Here is a 23,650-nt window from a genome sequence, read left to right as displayed (position 1 = left end):
TTAGGGCACCTGAATAAATAAATGGGTGATAGAAGGTGTCTCACACCTCTGAAATTACATGCGGTGATACGCGCTAGCTCCGTTGAGGAATGGTCCGAGCTCAGCCGCAGCGGTACGTTATGCAGGGGACTGGCGCCTTTTGGTTGGGAATCCGGACACCGCTTCAAGCTGAAACACACACAGCCTAAGATTAGCGAGCAGCGCATCGTCCTAGTTAGCCCTATAGCCACACTGGTGTTGAGTATAGGATTTGTCTACGATTCATGAGCAGGTCAACCTGTTGTGAATTAGCCCCAAACCAGCAACTGTCTCAGAATGTTCACGCCTTTTCTTTCTGAAGGAGATCAAAACACTATTGGCACGAAACTGTTGCTCGGAGTTAATTTTATATGTGGAGAAAAAAACTTCAGTAGGACGAAGTCTCGACCACCTGGGGATCTTTAACGTGCACTGACATCGCACAGTACACGGGCGCCTTAGCGTTTTGCCTCCATAAAAACCGCGCCGGCTGCGTTTTTATGGTGGCAAAACGCTAAGGCGCCCGTGTGCTGTGGGATGCCAGTGCACGTTAAAGATCCCCAGGTGGTCGAAATTATTCCGGAGCCCTCCACTACGGCACCTCTTTCTTCCTTCCTTCTTTCACTCCCTCCTTTATTCCTTCCCTTACGGCGCGGTTCAGGTGTCCAACGATATATGAGACAGATACTGCGCCATTTCCTTTCCCCAAAAACCAATTATTATTATTATTATTATTATTATTATTATTATTATTATTATTATTATTATTATTATTATTAAGTCTCGTCATGACAAGGCAATTTTAATGAGTTTCACTGCACTTCCCTTTTGATAGTCCTGCCAGAGTGACCGGAGAACGTGAGAGTTTTCGTGTTCGAAATGTGATGTTTCCAACGCAAATGCGCCCAGTTTCCAACTCTGTCCGCCGTGGAGTGCTGCATTTGCGGACGTGTATGTTGCAATGCAATAAACCATGTGTGAACTTCAAAAGCGCCTGGTATTCCTCTCAGTTTAGCGGCACCATAGTGCCTGTTCCATTTCTTATTCACTCGCGTAAATTCTTGACCCCTAAATTGTATGTGGGACTTTGAAAGTTGCGCACATGTTTCCTACTGCTCACTCGCTGACATTTCGACGGAGGCGAAATGATAGAGGGCCGTGTACTGCGCGATGTCAGTGCATGTTAAAAAACCTCAGCTGCTCGATACTGGAACCCTCCACTGCGGCGTCCCTCATAACCTTAGTCGCATTGTAACGTTAAAACTCATTAACCAAACCAAACAGCTAAACAGTGATTCTATCCTTGGACAGCTCGACAACTGGATGATGGTGCATACCCGACAATTCTGGACAAAAGCAATTTTGAACGGGTAACCATTTATGAACGCAACGTTTTCATGTAATGCAAGGTTTCACTATAACAATCAATATACCCGCCGACCACCCGATGGCAGTTTTGTATTTTTATTCTATTCACGTTCTTGTTATCGTCAAAACCGTTCTCCGTTTGCTTTCTATGGCCGTCTTAACTGTTCGATGCGATCGATGGAAACACTGTGAAAGAAAGATTTTCCTACATATCAGAATACTGGACCATTTCCTTCAATATTTTCATAACGGTGCCCCACAATTTTCTAATTTTCAAAATTTGGCCCGAGAAAGCTGGACTTGGATGCGGGCAATGCATGCGCTCCCTCCACGCAAACAGAAAAATCCTAAGCACCTGAAACCTGCATTCTCATTCTGAGTGGTGCGGAGTGTTTCACGAAATCCAAGTTGAGGGCCCACTCAAGACGCAGGATGCGTCTGTGTTTTTGGAAACAGTCCTCGTACGCTTGGAAGACAATCCGGAGCTCTCATTGGCGACCGACTGGTGTTGACAGACGCTCGAGCGCAGAGTTCAGAGCGCGGAATGAGGCTACGAGGAGGAAGAGGACCAAGCGATGGGTTGAAGCCGTGCGCTCTCTCGAAGGGAACAATCGGATCGTTGGAAGTGTTTGTCCTCGACAAACAGCATTAACGGAGTCAGCAGTATCGCCAAGCGGCTGTTGACTGCTGCGATCGAAGCTGCCGTAGTTAGCCCAGCGACCACTGACGAAGCAACGACTGGCAACTCACCGGCGACTGCAACAACGGCGCAGTTTTTTAGCGGCGTCGAGGTCTGAACGAGAGCAACATCTTCTTTTGCAAAACTTGTATTTTTGCACCCAATGCCGTTTCCAGAGTGCAAGAAAGAATTTCTCTTGTTCAGCGCCCGGGATCACTTCGTTAGTTTTCAATTTAGGGAGGGCCCTGCGTCTGCTCGACGCAGTTTGCTTTTTTTTTACATTGTGCAGCATTGCAGGCTTCTGTTTTCTCTCATTGATCCCCTGGTCTTCTGAAATTGTATTGGAGTGGTCAAAACAGCAAAGGAAGCGAAACAAAACAACAACGCGCTGTCTCGAAACATCGACGTGGCAAGTTCGATGAGAACTTTTCTTTGTAGCAAACATTGATCGATGCTCCTTATTAGTTGTACAAATATAATCTATTATCAGTACGCCGTGCTGACTAACCTTCATTATTGTGTCAGCAATAATGCTTGGTGTTTTTGCTAGTTCTTTTATAGTCTACGAGCACACACCTTTATATTTTTTATCTTTCTTCGGGTGATACGGCTAAGGTGGATACGCGTTCGAATAACAGTTTGTTGGATTGTGAATGCTAACTGCAAGCTGTTGTCATTTCTAGATCGCTGCAGTAGGGCTGAACCCCTCAGTTCATTGAGATTTCGACAGACGTGCGCCATTTTGCGAATTCAGCGGCAAATAAATGACAACACCTCAATTTATCATTTATTCAAAAGAAATAGACAAACGGCATAAACAGTGATGAAGGCAGATTTGAGCGCTTGGGCGCCTGCTGCTGTCGGGAAGCGAACATTGACTTGATTTTTGGTGTTGCACGAAGAAAAGAAAACAATGTGCTAAAAAAAATGTTTTACTCAGGCTCACCCAACCGGTGCTAATCCAACGTTAGCCTAATCGAGGGTAAATAAGTCGGAAAAAGTTATTGTTCATATGTCTGGTTACAAATAAATCGAGTTCCTATAGTAGGGGTCTGTATAAAGCCCCTTCGTTGCCTAAAACGTGCTGCAATTCTTCGACTGCCCTTCAAAAAGCCTCCGGCAGTGGCCGCCCCCGTGGCCAGGGTTCCAGTTGCGACGGAAGCGAGGCAACATTGTAAACAATGAAATACGCGTGCCTGTCGCATTTCTCTCAGTGCACGCGCCCTGACTGAGTCAGGCTGGTACCTACTACTTTTCTGCGGAGGGCGGGCGCCCGCGCGTCAATATATGTTGATATGTTGCGAGAGGTGGGGTCGTGAAGTCGGTTCCTGTGCTAACAGAAACATTGAGTCGCAGAATAGTAAAATCAGCAGCTGAACTGACCCTCATAGCATTACCAAGAAAATGACATGCATGAAAGCTTTTACTTTAATAGATACTTTAATATACATAATATGATATCATCATCATCATCACCATCATCATCATCATCAACATAGCTATGTCCTTTGCAGGACAATGACCTAGCTCTCAGGTATCACTCCAAATAACCCTGCCCTGTGCCAGCTGCGACTTCCTTATCTCCGCAAACTTCCTAAGCTCAAACGCTCACCTATCTCACTTTCTCCGCCTTCTGCTACGCTTGTCTTGTATTACAGTTCACTGCGTTATCCTCAAGAACCATCTCTAATCTTGTTTTCACATTACCTTTCTTTCCTATGCGTATCTTATCGTCTCGATTAAAACTAGGATATCGTTCACTTGCGTTTGTTACCTCACCCACTCTGCCCGCTTCCGGTCTCTTAACGTTGCACCTATCATTTTCTTTGCATAGATGGCTGCGTTGTCCTTGACTTAAGCTGAACCCTTTTCGTTAGCCTCCACGTTTCTGCCCCGTAGGTGAGTACCGGTAAGATACAGCTGTTGTATACTTTTCTCTTGAGGGATATTTATAAATTGCCATTCACGATCTGAGAGAACCGGCCATATGCGCTCCACTCCATTATTGTTATTTTAATCACTTCTCTCTCCCTCCTCCTTTTGCGTTCTCCTCCGCTCCTGCCACACCCTAATCCTGTAACGATAACCACCTTCTGGACAGTTTCCGTGGTAACCGCTCACTGGTTACGCCCTCCCAGGGTCTCGATATACCATTTTTCTTCCACCGTAACTCTCCTTCTATTTCCATGGTAACCATCCTCCATCCGGTTCCCTTGGCAAACAACCCTCGGTTGAGCTTTTTACACGCTCACCATTCGGCGGTCGGGGATTCGTCCACTCTCGCGATACTCTTCTTTTTCCACGGTAACCACTTTCCGGATGGATCCGGTCGTAACCAATCGCCGGTTGCGCTTTACTTCGCTCTACTCATATCCTCTTTTCTGACACGGTTACCACCATTCGAGTGGTTCCTATGGGAAAGCATTCACCGCTTATGTCGATTACTGCGGCTACTGCTTCTGCCACTACGGCGCAAAACCCGGGAATGAGTGCTCAACACCTATCCATGAAAAACGTTCCCTGTTTAGGAAACATTCTTAGCTTTCGCATCATTGCTGACATTCAAACATTCACATTAGACACTCATTAACTTCTTTTGTTTTGTTTCCTTATTACTTGATCATTGCATCTCTTCTGAGAGTGCGCATTGTGGGACATGCTGAAATGCTTGTAAGCAGATGAAATGAAAACTGGCACTAAAAACAAAGAAAGAAACACTAAGGAGAAATAAGGGCTTTTAGACCTCCTATATTAAGTTTTTTTTGCACCCGATCTCAAATCATTAGTTATGCCACGCAATGTCCAAGTAATGAAAACTGAAGTCTTTCTTGTAAGCCGTTCGAGGACACATTGGTCAACGCTTGCTTCGCTACCTCTTCAGCATTCGTTCAGACGAGCAACTTAACCTATACCGTGCACCAATTCCGGTGGCTCCGACGCGTGGCGATCCCACGCCCGGCCAGCGAAGGGCCGGAGCACGCCGTCCGCTGCAGCCGCTTTGCCGCGCCGAGTGGGCACCAGGTGCTCGGGACTTATGCTGCCCCGGCCAGCCAGGCATCGATCGAGGCGCCTCGGGACGAAGGGGGCTCTTGGAGGGCACAGTCGCCGGAGAACGAGAGCACAGCCGACATCAGTCCCTTGCATCACCCTCAGCCAACAGGTCGCTGCGACTACACCGGCTTCGCTTTTCCAAGCAAGGAGTGCGACTGGGCAGAGTGTGAGCGTCTAAAAAGTGTCCGTAGAATAGGATGGGTTTTAGGATTAATTCTTATTTTCACGCATTGCAGGCACTTAGGAAAGGATACGGGATGACTGCAACTGCCAAATGATTTATCGGACCCGTGCGTACCAAGCACTGTAACACAATAGCATTAAGGCTCGCGCTCTACCGAAAATTCGGCGTCGTCGTCGGCGGCGGGGTTGTAAGCGAAAAAGCGGATGGCCCTTCTTGCACCTAGGTGAACGAACAAATGGAGAAAAATGTGTTTTACCCGAAAAAAGAGTTATGACTCAGTGAATGAATAAATTAATGTATTAATAATGCAGGATGTAAGGCACCACCAAGTTCATACGATTTGGGCTTATCCATAGCGCAATTTATTGCCTGCGCTACACAAGACAACACCGAAAGCCAAATACCGAAGCGGCGTTTCTGGGCTTGTCAGCTTAGTACTTAAACTGCGCCGGCACATCGTAAGGCGAGCCCTTGTAGCCGTCTCCAAGTCGAGAGCCACTTCCGCAAACAAACCTCAACCAGATCAATAACAAATCAGTGCTTTCTTGCGCCTGTTTACATACTGCGCTTGTTATTTCCGACGAACAGAAGGTAAAGTAAGACTGACACAGCGGGAAAACTGATTTTTTTCCTTCTCTGCGGGTGGTCCCTTTCAGTCTGCCGTGCCCCGCGGGGTGCGACGTGACGACGGCCACACAAGAGGAAAGCGCCGGAAGATACGCTTTGTGCGTTTAGTCCACGGACCGCGTCCTTCAAAGCGATCGCCCGCTCCAAAGAGAATTACAGAGAGGCCGCTGCGTTTACATACATCGTCGCTCCATAATAGCCTCTGTTCTTATAGCTGCCCGCTAGACTCGAGGAAAAACCTTTTCTCGCTTTCTTTTATTTTACATTTGTTTTTCCTTTTTTTTACGAGGGGGCTGCTGGTGGAATCTGAAAAATCAAAGGAACAGATGGCGCGGAAGGATGGAAGGCTGAACGGCAGATCAATAATCAGAACTTGAAGGCTTAAAATGTGCTTCGCTACTCCCAAAAGAAAGCGTTTGGGGAGGAGGGGGCGAGGGAAGGGACAAGCAAATGCATGCCGAAAGCAGAACGTGACGAACGAAACCAAGAGAAAAGGAACGTAAAGAAATTCTGAAGCCTTATGTGGTTTTTATTCCTTGCTTACTAGATTGTTTGTCGCGCTGTTATTTTGTCTTCTTTCAGTCACTCCTTTTGAGGCGGAGTATATAAAAAAAAACACGCCGGCGTGGAAAATGTACTTAATGTGGTTGGCAGTGTACAGACGCAGAAAAGCAAACACTCCTTGTTTTCCCCTACTCGCCTCCAGCCTCAACCCCTCCTCGCTTTTTGCATCTTTCTTTCTTCTCTGCGCAGTCGCAGTTTTCGGTGGTAATGAATCAGAGGGTTATATTTTCAAATTAAGCTCATTTCTATGAGGGCTGCTGGCTGTCGCTCCTCGCAAAATTCTGCAATATGTTTGTTTTATTGTACTGAATCATCACCCTTTGCATCTCTTGTGCACGCCTACTCGAAATGGCTTCCAACCACCTTCCCTTGTCCCATTCCCTCCTTTGCGTGTTCTAGCCGCCATCGCAACGAGCATGCCCTCAGAGTTTTTCAACCCTGCCGGCGATGAAGTAGCGAGACAGCTCATTTCATTTCCTTCAGGCATAGGACGTGGATAGGAGACCACGATGTCGGTGATAGGTTTTATCTGTTCGTTTGTATTTGCCAATATTTCTCTCCAACATAGTCGATTGGGACTGCAGATTCATCGCTGAAAACTCATCGCTACCAGACTACTGGGCAACGAAATAATAAGGCTTGAGGGTTAATTTTTTTTCACCACACAAGTCAATTAAAAACCGAGGTTCAAGTTCTGATGAACTGCGTTGATCAGGTGCTTAGACAAATATTCACTTTTATCTTTCTAGCTTCACACCACACGCCTGCACTAGCATGCACGCTCTGTCAGCGTGGGCTAACGTGGGCAAGTGGGCTTTCTTGATTCTATTCTCCTGTAGAAATAGATGTGAACGCAGGGAACGCAGGGAAACTGAGCGGCTTAACACGGTTGCTCAAATAAGTGATAAACCGCTGTGAATCATGTTATAATGAAACTGACATTGGCTTCGTGATAGGTGTTTCAATGATTCAGCGCATTACTGAAATTCGGAGGCATTGCGATAAACACATCCAAAATAACAGCCAATATTGCATGTTTTACTAAAAAAAATGCGTAGGGCAATAAAAGTCAAACCTCATATATCTAATGAACCGAAAATTGAAAAATTTTCTTCGAAGCTAGCATATCTCAAAGGTGTATCGTTAGGCGCGCCAATTAAAAATGTTCCCGTTTCTTACGTCTAAAGTTCTAAAGATAATTGCATAAAAAATTTTCTGCAGCCAAGTTCGCACAAGGGCAGGTCCGCTGAGAATAGAATGAAAATAGACGATATGGATTTCGAAGGTTGAGCCCGTATTGCAAAAGGAGTGAAAAATTGCAGTTCGGCAAAGGGTATTTAAATTGAGTTAATGATTTCCCCAGTGCTCCCAGCGATTGCGTGGGCATCAGTAATGCTCAAAGCGGCGTGCAAAGATTCTTTATATTTGCTAGTGTTATCAATATTAATGATGCAAGAGCGGTCAAACGACAGTGTTTTATCCTTTGACTGAAGTGTATCCGAAAGTAGGGGCGAGAAGTACATTATTACGCTGCGTAGTCTTCTCATCGAACTGGTTGTGCCTCTACGCCCAACTATTTGAATATTAAATTAGTTATTCTGTTTTCAAAGAACCACGGTGAAGGTCAAAATGCTTTGGTGTCCTAATTTTGAAAAATGAAAAATAATCACGCTTACAGTACTTATGAGCAGACGATAAAATTGTAACGGTCAGGATTTCTAAAAGTGTCGTGTTTTTTTTAAGTTGACTTGAAACGTCATGGTTTTCAAGAAAATATAGAAACCTGCCCGCTTAACTGAGAGAGATTCAGTTTTACAACAAACGGTGATGCTAAGAATGACGTACGCGTACTAGTGCGCTTGATGCAGGTTAATAATAATAATAATAATAATTGGTTTTAGAGAAAAGAAATGGCGCAGTATCTGTCTCATATATCGTTGGACACCTGAACCGCGCCGCAAGGGAAGGGATAAAGGAGGGAGTGAAAGAAGAAAGGAAGGAACGTAGTGGAGGGCTCCGGAATAATTTCGACCACCTGGGGATCTTTAACGTGCACTGACATCGCACAGCACACGGGCGCCTTAGCGTTTTTCCTCCATAAAAACGCAGCCGCCGCGGTCGGGTTCGAACCCGGAAACTCCGGATCAGTAGTCGAGCGCACTAACCACTGAGCCACCGCGGCGGGGATTGATGTAGGTTAAAATAAAGATTTTGTTCGAGGCGGCAGCCCACGTGCCCTGAGCTGGAGACAATAGCTTCAAAAAAAAAAAAAAAGGAAGCAGAACAAAATGGTTAACTTCAATGGATCGAGAAAGCAATTTTATAAAGTATCGCTTACTACTAAGCGCTTCAGTTCTGAGGCAATAATGCGACTCCAAAAAGAAACAGTTACGCGTATCACTGTTTTTTTGATGGCAACAAATACCAAGCACGGGAAAGATGTCGGTTCGAGCTAGCGAAGCTTTGTATTTTTCGCAGATTAGTAATATTCAATCCTACATGTAGTATTTCACAGTTGGCGCTTAGGATTAATAGATGGAAACGTGCTGAACCGATTATGAGGCTCCCTGGAAGATTATAATTTCAGGCTCTTGTAGAACCAATTGTTCACATCGGGTTCTTTTCTTGTCATTATTACACTTCGTCATTTTTTTATCTTTCTTCCTTTCTTTATTACCACACTGTTTACCTTTGAATCTGGATATGATTTATTACGCATTCGTATTAGATTTTTCGCGTAATTAATCGCACTATTTTTTCTTCATAGTAATTCAAGACAAACTTTACAGTAATCCAGATTCATTCATATTCTTGTGCTGCATCATATATGTCTCACTGATATAATTTTCCTATAAATGTTAGGTCGTTTCAGAACACTAACTGCGCTGTGTTCAAGAGACTAATTAGGGTCTTTCCCAACAAACGCATACAAAATAGGTGATAGAAGATACTGGGTTTCCCAGCTAAAAGTAACCAATCTCTGAAGAAAGACGGATTGTCCTAGCCCCAGTGAAACCAACTCACGACTGTTGATAGCTGTGTGGAGTAGTCAGGAGTCCGTAAGACTAATTACCTAAATTGTTAAATATTGAAATCAGGAATGAATGCCAAAAACCGAAGTTGTAGATCGTATTGCCCCGGGTTCGAACCCGACCGCAGCGGCTGCGTTTTTATGGAGGCAAAACGCTAAGGCACCAGTGTGCTGTGCGACGTCAACGCAGGTTAAAGATCCCCAGGTGGTCGAAATTATTCCGGAGCCCTCCACTACGGCACCTCTTTCCTCCTTTATACCTTACCTTACGGCGCGGTTCAGGTGTCCAACGATAAATGAGACAGATACTGCGCCTTTCACCCAAAACCAATTAACATTATTATTATTATTATTATTATTATTATTATTATTATTATTATTATTATTATTATTATTATTATTATTATTATTATTATTATTATTATTATTATTATTATTATTATAGCGTCTTGAAACACAGCGAGCTGAAATGTTAGCACCAAGCTACCATTTACACAGCTTTATATACCGGCCTTAAAAGAAAACTGTCACGTGACAGCTCCTGGCGCTAATCTCTCGGCCAGTACACATGCAAAGCCCTTTCGGAAAGAGCACTCTAGTGAAAAGTGGATTTTGTTCTATGAGAAATGTCTTAAGACGCTGAAGCGGCACCACTGTCACGTGGAGGCTTTTGTATTGTGCGAGCTTTATTTTAAGGCTGGTAAGAAACGCTCCTTTACGTATATGGTACCTTAGGGCAAACATTTAGGCCGTCTCTTTTTCGAGGTGACCAGAACTTCCGTGTAGACGCTTTATTCCTGACACCAATATTAAAAAAATGTAAATAGATTTTTACAACTGACTTGTTTTCAGAACAAAACAAATTATCCTTTCTTGGCTATGCAACTGTCAACACCACTCAGTTGGTTTCACTGGCCTAGGATGGTCTGCGCAACTGAAATATTGGTTCCTCTTAGCTGGGACACCCGGTATACCGTGCGTGCGCGTGTTAGATTTTGTGTTGCCATGCAGCGATGACCTACTCATCATAGACGTTGCTAAAAGTGGTTTCATCCAAAGACTGCTCATTTCATTCTTTTTGAGTCATATTCTCGATAGCATCGTCATAACGAAGAGAGCGATAACAGAGGCCAAGTGGCACTTATATAATTTTCCAAAGATTAAACTTCAAAGAGGGGCGACATGGGATCAGATCATGCAGTGGATTGCTGCTTGATATTTCAGATTTAGCGAGTGTTTTGGTGAACGAAAAAACTTTTGTATGTTCCCGTGGGTACAAAGAAAAAATATGCCACCTAGGATATAACTTACTTCAGTGCCTAGACCTCGGATGCAGCGGTCGTCTAGCTGCTAACGCATTCAGACCATCCACTGAGGATCATCTAGAATTTTTTATTCAAGCTTCTTGATTGTCGGACTCCATCTACCACGAGATTACTTGGTTGCTGTCCATTTCAACTCACGTTTCTAAAACAGTTGTGCAGCATTGACAAAGTGGATTACTGCCATCATGGAATTCTTGATCGGAGGAAACAATTCGCGCAGATTGTTTCCGGCATACTTTCTCTTGATCATCGTGCTCTTGATGTAGCATCATTCCAAAAAATACCGCTGAGTTGTCACTTTTCCAACTTCCCATAACGAACTTTGCCGCTTTTCGAGGAGCTCATAAATATTTCCATTTTCCCGTAGGCGGGAAAAGGGCGAATCGCGCGCGGGAATCGGGCGATAAATATTTCCCCCGAATGAAAAAAACGCGTCTCTTGTTTTTATGCTCTCCGACGTTGCTGTCACTATCGTTTCTATTGAATCCAGAACGCTGGAAGAATGAAAACGAAGAAAAAGAAAATGAAACGTAAGGCACAAAGGTTTGATTCCCGGCCCAGAAACAGTTGCAGGCCGGCAAGGGCGAGCATAGCGGGAGTGCCGACAGGCGGCGGCGGGGGCGGAAACAGTTTCCCGTTCGCTGTCATTGTCTTCGTCGTAACCGAAAACAAACGGTCCAGCGCTCCCATCTGCAGCACGAAACAGCGCACTGCTCCTGGAGGCGTGACTTCCGGATGCTTCCCCTTGTTCTTCCTTTCGGTATTCATTGTCAGTCCACGCTTATATTCGACCTAAAATCACCCGGAAACGGAACAGGAACTATCTTTTCCCCTATAGCAAGCGGCCTCGTATCCAAGTGCAGTGTAAGAATTCGCTCCGGAGTCTTATACGATCGTTTTACGGCGACGGAAGTGGAGGCAATAAAATAAGAGCCGGAGCGTACGCCGTGCCCAATAGCGGCGTTTTCCCCACTGCTTTCCCTTATAGTAAACCGGGCTCCTCACCTCCCCCTTTCTTTTTTCCCCTAACAGGGAACAGACTGCTACGAACGCTATCGAGGGAAGTCCCTCCTCGAGTCAAATCCTTCTTAGTGCACTTAAACTGGCCGCCTTTATACGCAATAGTGATTCCATTTGCTGCCTCGCCATGGCAAACGTCACGAATTACGTCCTCAACACTGACGAAAACAAGCAAAGATGTCGGGCCGTATATACCAACCCGGTCCACTTATAAGGCAATAGGGAATCGGGACTGCTAACCGTGTGTTTTTTCTTCTCTCTCTCTACGGCGCTCCTTGGCTCCATCCTCCTTAGGGGCCGAATGCCTTCGTTGTTTGTGTCGTGTTTCTGGGAAGCGGCGGCAATTTTCCACTAGTCCGGGTTTCGTCGGCAACAGAAGTAATGATCCTGAGACCGGATGTGTAGACGACCATATAAGGCGCTCCAGCCACGGCCTGATCTGAGCCAATAAAACAGAACAACCTCCCGGCTTGGGCTTACGAGTCCATGGCCTCTGGTACCCCTCTTGCCCGCCTACAATGCCGATTTCCTTCGTTCTATCTTTTCTTTTCTTTTTTAAATACAAAACTCGGCCGCTACGATTCTACCCTGCATTCATGTATTGATTGAATTGTTTTTTCTCTAAATTTTCGTTTAGTTTACTGCAGCAAGGAGAGGCAACTTTTAACTAAACAATCTCTATCAACCACTTTCAGTTTTTTTTACGTTTTTTTTCAAGCACCGTCTTCTACGACGTCCGCAGTTCTTTGTTTTAGTACTGTTGTTTCAGAAATACGGAAATTTAAAACAAGTAGACAATTTATAGTTGGTCTTTTTTACTTTCTTTATAATCTGCTATATCGGTAAATCGAAATAGAGGAAATAAGGTGCGCCCCCTTTCTTCAGCGTTGACTTCGCGTTACGTTCGTCAAAGGCGGTTTTTCCACTGACTAAAGTTCTTGTGTGCTCTTCATGTATAGAAGTAGATTTGTTCGTTAAACCTACTTAAGATTAAGTAGATTAAGTGTTCGTCAAATCTACTTAAGAGCGTCGGTTGATATCTGCAAGAAAAAAAAACTAAAAGGAACCGGCGAATTTCTTTTTTCATTGACAGGGTGATTTTTGTTGTTATTTGAACGGCGTTATGTGTACTGCATAAATGCGTCATACACTTTATACAGACATGTATGTACGAACTAAAGGCTAATTTTGCGTTTCTGTCGACCCATTCACGTTGGTGTCTGATACCTTAGTACACAGCAGGCGCTGCATTGCCTTACCGCACACACAACAAACTTAAGATAGTTTCGCGGTTTAGTTGACAATAAGGCTTCTGCAAACTAGATGCAAACAAAATAGATGCATTCACGAACTTTGTATTGGATTAGCGTCTACGGACGATTCAACTCGTTTCTAGTCATATGACGCAAAAAAAAAGACGACCAACATAAGTGGACCGCTGTAAATAATTTCCTTCTCGGAGCTTCATAAATCTGTCTAAGATGCGGAATATCATTTACGGCAAAATGAGTAATTTTTCTGTTTAACTTGCCTCTTCCATTTTTTTTTGCATGCGCCACATGGCTAACCGAGGGCTGTGAGACAATGACATTGTACAATTGTTCACGCTTGTAATTTACTAAGATATTAAGGAATTCAGACGTGCGAATTCGATCTGTGCTTTCTTAAGGCCTTCGAGCACTTTTTCACATACTACACGTCCAGGATTCATGGGCAGCAGTTTTGAACGTTGCAATATTACAAGCTACTTGTTATGTTACCCTTATGTAGTTCTCTCGTCTCTTTTTTATATTTGAATAAGAAATAGCAACGTTGTGCACAGTGCGTATGCTGATTTTTTTTCGAGTTGTAGCCTTTTTCTTGAGTCTGCTCTTGACACTCTCAGTAGCAATATCGGCCCTTGGGAGTCGGCAGTAAGAGGCTTTGTTACCTCGCGGCTATGAAAAGAGTTAACAGTGTCATCTCTGTCAACCTTACGACAGAAAAAAGCTCCACTTTCACCTCCGTATGATACTTTGCTAAAGAAAACAGCTCTAAGAACGCCAGCTGAAGGCTTCGTGGTACGCCTACGAAGATTAATGATTTGTAACTTCTGAATATTTTTTCCTGTAACTTATTACAGCCACATGTACACATTTTGTAGTTTAAATATGTACAGTCTGCAAAAGTAACCAGGCAACGGAGTTTGATTCTCAGCCATACTGTGGAGCCCTCACGGCACTCCTAAATGCCGAAAGGCCTTGAAAGCTGAGGACAAGGGTTCTCCTTACCTGACACAAATATAGAGCTAGGGCGGTGCCGTAAGTAGTGTCCCCAAAGAAGCAAAGGCCTTTGCTTTGTTACTTTTTGCCAATACGAAGTTTGTTTAGGCATGCACAGTGTATGCGAAGGTTCAGTAATACAAAAGAAAATTATTCCACAAAGTTTGCGAGTTTGTAGCACGAATGATCCAGCCTTTGTTGGCTTGTGGCAGCCAAGAAATTAAGATATATTAGAGTTGATTTATTATAATGTATTTTCTTATCACTAGGCTACCGCAGCAGTAGCTTAGTGCTGAGAACACGGATTCCCGATGAATGCCCGGCGGAGGGCTTGCGGACGCCGCGGACAATTGGGCAAGACTGAGGAAATAAAGGGATAACAACAGCAAAGGCTGCAAAGTTACACGAGAGACGTGTGAGCTCCGCACAGCACTGAGTAGGTATTGAACAGTTCGAAACTGATTAGAACAGACAACGTGCATTTGTTACGAACGCTTTTCTTTGACCTCAGCCCAAAATTTGCATAAGTTTGCATGCCTTCGTGTGAGCGGCTGATAGTGCTCAAACGATCGTTATGCTTACTTTTTTTACTTGGCACTAGTTCTGCTCTGGGTCCATTTTAATACTACACAAACTAGTTCTAAAATTCACTGCACAAATGACGTAACCCAATTCCTGCAGCGGACAATACAGGTTACAAATGAACTTGAGAAGACAGGCTGTTATTTTAGCTTGTGATAAGTTGTTACACAGTTCAGCCCACCGCATGTTTTGCTCCACGTTCTGGGAGCAAAGATTGAGATGCCACTCTGGAATCGACAACATCAAGTCAGCATTGAAGCAAGATAGAATTAAAGTTATGCAGTGCTATGAAAAGCATAAGCGAAACTCAGCTGGTAATGGGTGCCCACAAACAAGTTTTCAATACGGAAATTGCGAAAAAAAACTGTATATCCTCGTTGGTCTAAAAGCATAACCCGTCATTGAGGGGTATATTACGCACTTCGTGAAGGGAGTGCAAGCATACCTTTCAATTTGGGGCTGTAAGCTTCGATTGCCCAGCAATTAGGCTTTGTCGTAATTTTCGTTTTTCGAATAATTTGTAGGCCCCTGTATACCGACGTAAAGCGTTCAAAATTTGCCCGGTTGTTATTTTGCTATATCTTTGTTAATCGCCGTCGTCTTAACGCCGATCTATACATTGCTGAGAAACCATTACATCACTCTTAATGCAGTAGAGGACGGTAACAAGAAAAGTACAAGACTTTCAGTCTTCCTTGCGAGCGTGAGACCTCTTGCGTAAGAAACCCCTGCTGTGTTGCCGCGCTTTCTTCCACTAACGCCTTGCACAGCAGTGAGGGCTACAGATAACATCAGGCAACCAGGCGACGAATTTGCAAAGCTATTAGCTCGCGAGAACGTCTACTCATTGGCTGCTGTCCTGACAACCTGATCTGAGGCGCTTGTTATCAGGCATCACGACGTTAATGGGGAGCAATGAAGCTCTTATTCTTGCGAAGAGCTGTTTTTCAGCTCCCGGTTAAGCCGCTTGACGCTAATAATACCTTCCACAAAACTGCACGGTTTTTATCTGACTTAGCGTAGACAATAGATCTACACGCACGATATCAAACTCGGTAATCTAGAGTGATTTATACATAACAATATGTGAACCAAACGATAAGCACTGTCTCATACCTATTAATCTTCTGAAGTGGAACTGCTTTTTTTTCCCATTTTTTTGGTGATGCTTACATCGAGCTTGTCACTCTGCTAATAGTGCTAAGGATTTACATGAAGCATAAATACCTGGTTTCAACTGACAACTTCCAAAGTGCAATAAACTTTTTAAAATATTGTGTGCAGGAAGTATATCAAGGTGCAAACTCGGTAAAAGTGCGAACTTCGAAGCGTCATAAAATTGCTGCAAAAAATTTCTGGCTGACGATACCTTCAGTTGCCTTCTCCAACTCCAGCGTTCAGGGTACCCGCTGAGGTGCACCGTGGCCGAAACTACCCATCCCACGCAGTGACACTGTTCAGTTTTCTGGCAAGAGAGCACTCACTTCCGAACGCTGAAAGCGATCATACGAGCGAAGGAATCTTTATCCAAGTTTGCCAGCGAGCGTCAAGCCGTCACTTCAGCATCCGATCACTTTTTTTTCACCACTCCCGCGGGGTGAAAAGAGCCGGCCAGACTTTCGCGCTCACGCACGAATGAACAACCGAAAAGCGAGGACCGTTTCTTGAATTTGGATTTAAGAAGGAGCAGGAAAGAAATCCACAAATACGGCACGTGTAGATGGATGACGAAGCACAGGACACTTACGGTTTCGTTTCACTCCAGGGCCGAGACAAAGCGGCGGTCGCTTTTGACCAGAGCAGTCATCAAAAATACTGCGAAAGTCACAACTTGGAAGAGTTTTCCTTCCCCAACTGCACGTCAGAGAGAGAAGAACCGCAGAGCCATTCTCGGGCCAAGAACACAGCGGGCGGAGAAAGGCAGTGCGGAGCAGCCGCGTTTCGTCGCACGTGGGGCGCGAGCAGCGGCGACGGTGGTGAGACGTCACGGGGCGAGCTCCGGCCGGAGCGCTCGTGCGGACTAGGGCGCGAGGTGAGCTGGCGCGGCGGCGGAGCGCGCTCTTTACGGGAGCTGGCGTCCCGCGTGGCGGCGCGGTGGGGACTCGAGCGCGAACAGCATCGAGCGGCGGGCCACGCGTGGACGCGTGCGGCGCTGTTTCCGTAGCGCCGTGTCGCTCCGACGGGAGACGCCACGCGGGACCACCGGGAGGAGGTGGAGAGAGAAGAAAGGAAAAAGGGAGGGAGGATAAAAAGGATGCTGGGGAAGTGTCTGCGACCTCTCATTTTCGTTTCCCTCCTTCCCAAATCTTTGTTGTTTCCTTTTTCTCTGCGTCTTGCTTCGGAAAATGCTGGCGCGAGATCGCCTGGCGCTGAATTCGCGTCTTTGTCGAGCGCGCTACGCCGCCTCCGGCACGCACGAAAGTGTCCTAGGAACGTACTGAGCTTCTAGCTGGCCTTAAAGGACTGTGAGCTGTACAAAAGGGAAAGCTTGCAAGCTCCCGTAGACACGAATTCTCTTTCCGTCTACAAGACATGCCGTGGCTTCGTTGCGTGAATGTGTACAGTGGAATATATTTGATCAGTCTTTCTCGAAGAGCGCGTCCACATCATGGCGTCTCCACCGTCCCACGATAACGAAGTTCTAATCAAACAGCCACTATTGTTCTCGGAATTCTCTCTGTAAGATTACAGCTGCTTGCATCGGACGTCTCTATTCACTCGTATAATCATCAGCCCAATACGTCCACTTCACGACAAACGCACTTTCCACTGCAGCCTTAGTCATTCCTGTCGTATCTGAGGCGCTGTTTCATTATTCGAGCCGATTTCCCGAATCTCATCTTCTAACCTGTTAGCTTTCATTCTCTCGGGTATTCAGTCAAAGCACACTTAACATGTGTACTTTTCTCTGAATATGGAGATCGGAGTTTCACATACGGCAAGCATTTCAGAGCGAAACTCGCGACTGGAAATCTGGAATTACTGGTCTGGGCAATGGTGCAATGGCATCACCGTGAGGATCATTGTTGTCGCATGTGCGAAATGCTCTATTTATGTTAATTTTAATTGTTTTCTTCGCAGATGAAAGAGACTGGGTAAAAGCAGTTTGAGCAACAAACGGCTTGCCTTAACTCTGAACCTTAGCTCCGAAGCAGCGACGACACGCAGGGCAATATTCACAACAGTTCTACTTCGAATTTCGCATGAAATGTTCAAACAGCAGAACGACAGTTGCTAACTCACTTTGCCATTTCGCTTCGAAAAAAATGATTAGTGAAATGCTCGTGAATCACTCGTACAGAAGTTTGCTGTAAATCAATATTTGGTTCGTAAAAATAAATGAGATGAATTGGCAGTGAGCACGACAATTTTTGTAAAGAATAAGTTCGTAGCGGAGTGAGCATCTTTCATTATTCCATCTGATAAGCTGATCATTAATGCCTGTTTTATATTTCAATCTCTCTACTCACGAAGAAACATTCGGCTTTCTTTCGCCTAATGCTTTAAGACCTGACTTTACTCCTAATTTTTTTTTATTAAACAAAAGAAAAACGCAGGTGATTTCATGAAGAAAGCGTAATGCTTTCCTGGCACAAATTCGATGCACAATGAACATGATTATGCCCTTTAGGAGACTGCGTCTTTTATTACTTAAAGTATGGTTTGGTTTATGGCGTTTAACATCCCGAAGCGACTCAGGCTATGAGGGACGCCGTAGTGGAGGGCTGCGGATTTTTCGTCCCCTGGGATTCTTTAACCTGCGCTGACGTAGCACAGTGGAAGGGGCTTTAGTATTCCGTCTTCACTGAAATGCTAACCGCCGCTGCCGGGATTTAACCCGCATCTTTCGGGTGACCAGTCGAGCGCCGTAGCCACTGAGCCAGCACAGCGGCCGATTTAAAGTAAATATCATACAAAATGTAAAGCAACTAAAGTTGTACTGGATAGAAAAAAAGCACTTCCTTAACCATTTCCACTACGATGTAATAGCAAGAGCAACTAAATGATTAACGTCACCACCTTCTTAATTTCTGAATGCTGGCCATCCACTGATGCCCCCCCCCCCCCCCCCCACTGCAAGTATACGCGTCCTTGAACAAAAAGAAACAACAACAACAATATTTTGTAACATAGCATAAAAATTTTAGCAATATAATGAAGCAGTGTAGCACTCCGTTTATTCTTCTTTTATGCCTATTCTTCATGCTATTGTGTCTCTTTTTACAAGATATTTTACAAGATTTTAGAGAGTGCCCTATTTATGGCTACATTACTTGCGAACGAGGATTGAAAAGCTTTCGCTCCAGCGCGTCGGGCAACAGCTAAGGCTTCCATTTGCCTTGTTTTGCCCGGGTTAGCTGAAATCGGTTAATTAAAATAAGTCTTAGCGCACGTGCTGTGCGAAATCGATCTTAAACAACCCGGATATCCTCTAGATCGAATAACGCTGCTAAACCGCGCATTGCTATCTTTAGCGGAGAGAACTTGCCTTCAAAATGAACCGCAAAATTAACGTACCTGATTTCTTGCGTCCCTTTGCAAAGCACGAAGGGTATTCAGCCCCATGAAAGGAACAGGTCGGAGCCGCTTTTGAGTTACGCATGCGCTCGCAGTAACGGAGCAGCTTTTTTCTAATCTTTTGCAGCCCGCACTACTTTCTCGTCAGACAGTTTGACGGCGTAAGAGAATGTGCAGTAAAAACAGAAAACACGGAGGCAGGGTAAATCAGAACGCTGGTAAGAAAAAAAGAAAAAAATGCGGGGGCAGTCGTGAGAGGATTACTTTTGTCGCGCACGCATGAATTCTTCTGAGACAGAAATGAAGCAAGGCTTTACGCTATTTTCTATTTGCTTTATACCTGTACAGAGATTGGGGGGGGGGGGGGGAAACAAGAAAAGTAAAGCAGAGCAGCATAGCCTATCACTTTACGCTTCCCTAAAACAAAGCAAACTAAACAAATTACTCACATCAGTTTCGAAACGAAAAATGAAACTTGCTCCCCTGTTTTGGCGAATGTCGACTATCGATGAAGAGGTTTTTTGTTTACTCTGCAGATGAAAGCTCCTCATTGTTCAAAATCACACAACATTTTTGTGCTGAACGCCGATTCACTTTGCTTAGTTTCGCCAGATATGAGTTTTTTCTACGTTGATTTCTTCACAGACCTCTTTAGAGTTGATTGTCACGCAGCTGCTTGTATTGCGAAAACATCAATTTTTAGATCAATATTTGCTTTAAGAAGTGCTGAAAGCAGAAGAATAATAAAGCATTTAACCTGTAGAAAGATCAGACTGCAGCAAAATGAAAAAGTGAAAGATGTCGCAATTAGAGCGCAAAAAATGCAAACGAAGGTAACAAGAACATACTGCATTGTCTGTTAGGTCTGTCTACAGGTTACTGGGACCGTTGCAACGTAGTCAAGCAAAAAACGAAACAACTGCGTCGAAGTGCAAAGTGTTTATTAAAGGCATATAAAATGTTTTATTTTAAGTGCCGAAAATGACATCAATGCGACCCACCAGTGTAGACAAGCGTGAACTATGCCGTACCAGACACGCATTCCGCCGTAAAAATCAGGCTATCGCACTCAGACACCCGAGTGGAGCTCCGAAAAATCATAATCAATAGCCCGAAGTTCTATGACAGGAAACAGAAGCTTCAAGAAAAGCTGCAACGAATGCTGAGAACGTGCCAGGGGCGGCAATATCATGCCACGAAGTGTTGAACGAGCTCTCCGCACCACTGACCACGTCGTCGGTGCGCCTTGGTGAAATATTTAGGCGCTCGCCGTGGCCAGGGAAGAAAAGATGTCAGAGCGAGAGGAAGCGCTTCACGTCCGCGGCTCAGGTAGGCGCTGCGTCTGGAGTGGATCGAAATCTCGTTAGGCGCACAAGCGCCTCAGCGAGTGCTGAATGGATAGAACGCAGTACACCCTCACCCGAAACGGGATGGGTACACAGAACGAAGAAGGGTGCATGCTGTTGATTACAGACATGTAGCGTCTGTGTATTTTAGAACTGAGTGACTCCTTGCATCACAGTTTGCGCATGCCGGGCAGTGTGCTCACGGAAGTTTCAAAGGGAAGCTACCTTAGTTAAGCCTGATACGGCATATTTGCTCTTCCATTACGGTCTCTATTGCGGAGCTCAGCAAAAGACGAAAGGAGCCAGTAGGCGGGACAAGTTCTAGTGAGTTGTCGCAACTGCAGGAGGAATGAAAAGAAAAGTGCACGGGCCTGCTCACTGGCTCAAGCTCAGCCACAGTGGCTGCAACGTGCAGACATTAGGAGAGATAAAAGATGTGAGAGGAAAGATTGAAAAAAAGGACGTGCGTCGCTACAACCACGTGATCTGAAGCGGCGACGGCGGTTTTAACAACAGACACCCTCGGTTACAAGGAGCCCTCGCCCCAGATCCCAGCCCTGTAAAGCCAGGAAGCCACCCCCATCGCGAAACAGCAAGTGAGGCCTTTGGGAGTCTGCCTCAAAGCCAGTGATTGGCTTGCACTTTGCACTACTTGACCGGAACTGAACCAACACAACTGTCAACGCAAAGATAAAGCTATCATCATGGGAGCGCTGCTGACAAAGGCCATCCCTGGGGGCTTTCTCGAGGCGGCGCAGAAGCTTTCCTGATGACGTTATCGAACTAGTTAAACCACAGCGCTAACCCTATGGGCTGATGCGGAGGTGCCAAGCCGGCTTAGGCGGCTTGTACTCTGCCTGACCATGTGTTGGCACCGAAATGGAAATTACAGATCGCAACTGCGATCTCGGAAATCCTTCCAGCCCGGCTTACAATAGGATGCTGCCAGACGATCACACGACCCTCCAGCGGAGAGGCAGCTTTCAGGAACTAGCCTTTGGGTTGGTGGTGCCAAGTGCATAGCCTCTACATCATATAACAAAGACAAATATATGGAAGAGTGTTACACTGGGTGCTTTTTTAACTATTTACAGATCATTATTTTAATCTCTGCCAGAGATACATCGATGTGGTCTACGCAGGTGATTTGTACACCAAGGCGGACATAATTTACGTGACCGAGCTCAGTTATGAAACGATTAAATAAAAAAAAATTAACTAAATCATCCTTTTACTTTTGATTTTAAGCTTCGACCTTAAATTAAGAAATTGAAGGCGAAAATGCGGAGAGCACACGTGAGCATAGAGTGATACCCTCCCTTTCGTTTTCCTTAGCCGCATAGCATTCATTCAAGAGGTCCTGGCGCGTCTCATCAAAGTTAAAGCGGCCAACACATTCTCTGAAAAAGCCGTGGTTTTAAGGATATTAAAATATAGAAACTCACGCCAATCAACCTGGGAAGGTAAAACTGCTCTTGCCGGTGCGCGGCATTGATGGCAAGAGCCATGTGGTGGTATACACAGCCGGGCAAATCTTTAGCTATAGCATGCGCGACAACCGCTTTTGCTGCGCTCCTGCGCTTTACGATGAAGCAAACTTGCGGAAAGCTCAATACTAAGCACAGGTTTAGTGAGCTTGTGCTTACATTTTATATTTTCGCAAGGTTGGCCGTCACGCAGGCCTGCTAAAGATTTTGCCGGCTGAACGCCTAACGGCACTTAGCACCGTATTTCGTGCGGTGGCATAGTAGACTTTGGAGGGGAAAGCGACGTTGAGATAAAAATGTGCTTTTAGGTGAATCGGCAAACGCGAGTCACGTCGTACGAATGCCGCCTCTTAAAGCCAGGTAGCAAGTGCGCGTGTCCCGATAAGTAACTTGCTACGGCGAACGGAAACCTCTTTGATCTCGGTAACTGTCACACTGGCGGGGACTTTGCAGACACTGTTGCCAGCCTCCATGTCTACTCAAATGCGCGGACTTAGAGGTTCTCAATAAGTCGGAGTATGTCTCGGTAAAATCGGAGCAACGACGCAATTCAAAAGGCGCAAGCTGCAGCATGTCGATGTTACGAACATTTTTGCAAATATTGAAGGTAGCGAGAAAGGACCCACCCGCCGTGCGTATTGGCGGGTGCTCCACCAAGGCAGACAACTCTCAGCGACAGAAGAACTCAATTTGACATGTTAGAATGGGAGAGCTGGCTGCTGCTGAAACGCGCTGAAGCCATAAGGAGCCAGGGAGATGGATGAATTCTACAAATTACCAAGAACACCAACAAAAACTCCAGATTTCCGGCGCCTGCTCATGCACCGACGTGGATAACATTATCGCTGACTAGAGCGTCAGTGCCTTTTCTTGATGCAGATTAAAATGCCAAAGTAAAAGCCGATGTCAGAGACATTTGCTAAGGCAAAAATTGAACTGGAACTATAAAGAAAAAGTTTTAAGTGTAAGATCGAGAAAGGCAAGCCCTCAAGTATGCCGGTATACTACTGATCTGAACAATTTGTAGGCGCCGTGCAACCCTTATTTTGTCGTGAACGAGCAGGTGCTATAAACAGAATTGAGGTGGAGTGATCAATTTTATAATTCCGGTCAATCATTTCTGTAAATCAGAGAAGTGGCTTACACTGGCGGGCAACTAATTGCAGCAGCCCGCAATTAAGAATCGTGCAAATTACGATGTCTTTGTGTCGTATCGTATCGCAAGAACGGAGAAAGTACGCGCGTTGCAGAGAAGTTTGGCGGAAGCCTACGCAGTAAACTGGAACGGTTAAAGTGGTGTATTGCTAGTGTAACCGCTGCGCGGTTCTATCATTGCTCGCACTGGAACGTCGTTCTTGATTTCCTTCAAAGATATAAAACACCCGTGCACAACCTAACAGCGAAGTTCAGCGCTGTATAGAGGAAAGGCTTGACCTCTACCACCTGGAGAAAATGACATCCTGTCAGCAACGTCTCTTACACATTCTAAGGCTGCATGAAAACGTGTTCAGTGCAGTTCTCTATGCATTATTGTTAACAGCAGTGTGCGCGCCTTCCGCGACAACGAGTAAGGACGAGTGAACAACGCA

The 23,650-nt window shown here is 45.2% G+C and overlaps 1 protein-coding gene across 2 annotated transcripts in view; it reads right to left on the bottom strand.

Moving 5' to 3' along the window:
- Window positions 1-23,650, bottom strand: part of LOC144136459 (thrombospondin type-1 domain-containing protein 7A-like) — a 493,908-nt gene that overhangs the window by 310,885 nt on the left and 159,373 nt on the right. The window contains exon 1 of one of the 2 annotated variants that reach the window (XM_077668803.1): window positions 16,080-16,824. The exons of the other annotated variant lie outside the window; for it this stretch is intronic. The gene's annotated coding sequence lies outside the window, so the exon portion shown is untranslated. Of the gene's footprint in view, window positions 1-16,079; window positions 16,825-23,650 lie in introns of those variants that run through there. 2 annotated transcript variants of the gene reach the window in all.

This window comes from Amblyomma americanum, chromosome 6, assembly GCF_052857255.1.
Source record: "Amblyomma americanum isolate KBUSLIRL-KWMA chromosome 6, ASM5285725v1, whole genome shotgun sequence".
Taxonomy (NCBI): domain Eukaryota; kingdom Metazoa; phylum Arthropoda; class Arachnida; order Ixodida; family Ixodidae; genus Amblyomma; species Amblyomma americanum.
This window is presented reverse-complemented; position numbering and strand designations above follow the sequence as displayed.